Source organism: Cebus imitator, unplaced genomic scaffold (genome assembly GCF_001604975.1).
Source record: "Cebus imitator isolate Cc_AM_T3 unplaced genomic scaffold, Cebus_imitator-1.0 Scaffold335, whole genome shotgun sequence".
In the NCBI taxonomy this organism is placed as follows: domain Eukaryota; kingdom Metazoa; phylum Chordata; class Mammalia; order Primates; family Cebidae; genus Cebus; species Cebus imitator.
The window spans coordinates 1,150,286-1,151,565 of NW_016107650.1; the positions used below are offsets into that span (position 1 = coordinate 1,150,286).

General features: G+C 53.6%; 1 non-coding gene across 1 annotated transcript; it reads right to left on the reverse strand.

Annotated features, from left to right (window-relative positions):
• Nucleotides 1–673: 673 nt before the first annotated feature.
• Nucleotides 674–745, reverse strand: TRNAA-UGC. Its single transcript has one exon. It is a non-coding gene; the product is annotated as a tRNA-Ala (tRNA).
• Nucleotides 746–1,280: the final 535 nt, after the last annotated feature.

Below are 1,280 nucleotides of genomic sequence, written 5' to 3' on the forward strand. Positions count from 1 at the left end.
ACTCAAGAGGGCAGGGGAGCTGGGCTTTCAGACGTCTGCACGGCGGCTGGCAGTCTCCGGTGAAGGGCTGCCCTGGAGAAAGGGAACACGCAAACCCCCGGGTCCTTCTGGCTCTCCACACTTGTGAGCAAAATGATTGGAGAAACTGAGGGCCAAGTAAAAGTGCACAGGGCAGGAGAAGGGGAAGCAGCACACAGATATGGCACCAGAGGGACAGAAGGCACCTGGGCTGAACACCAGGAGGGCTGTATTAGCCACGGGTCTCCAGAGAAACACAAGCAATAGGATGGATGGATGGATAGTTACATATTACAAAGAACTGACTCATGCAGTTAGGGAGTCCCATAATTGGCCACCTGCAAGCTGGAGGCACAGGAAAGCCAGTGATGTCGTCCAGTTTGAGTCTGAAGGCCCGAGAACCAGGAGCTTCAATGTCTCAGAGCAGAAGGTTGATGTCCCCAGTCACACAGAGGAAGCATTCACTCTTCCTCCACCTGCTTTTTTTTTTTTTTTTTTTTGGAGCAGGGTCTCACTCTGTCACCCAGGCTGGAGTGCAATGGCAAGCTCTCGGCTCACTGCAACTTCGCCTCCCGGGCTCAAGCGATTCTCCTGCCCCAGCCTCCTGAGTAGATGGGATTACAGGCGTGAGCCACCGGGCCTGGCCCCAAAAGAGTGGAGATGCCAGGGATTGAACCCGGGGCCTCATACATGCACAGCATGCGCTCTACCACTGAGCTACATCCCCTAGCCCTGTTTGTTTTATTCAGGCTGTTAACGGATTAGATGACATCCAGCAACATTGGTGAGGGCTATCTTCTATACTCAGCGTATTGATGTAAATGCTGATCTCTTCTGAAAACTGCCAGGCCCCCATATGCAAGCCTGGAGCCTGAAAGTCTGAAGTCCTGCTTGCCCCCTGATCATGTCCCACCCCCGCTTGCATTCACCATTGTCCCTGGACGTCCAGCAGAGCTTCCCCAACAAGCCCCTCACCCCGCCCTCCCTGCCATCTTAACTGTTCTTACGATAATGTGAATACCTCTCACCCATCCTGCTATCTTAACTGCTCTTCTGCCTCACCCCCACCCACCATCGTAACTGAACTTGTGGCCATGTATACCCCTACCCCCCCAATGTAACTGATCTTACTCTGCAACACCCCTGTCCCCCAAAAAACTACCCCAACCTCTAAAGTCAATTCCCACCTTACCCCTTCACCTGTCCTTTCTCGGATTCGGCCCACGTGCCCCCAAGGGAGAAATAAAACAGCCCTGTTGCCC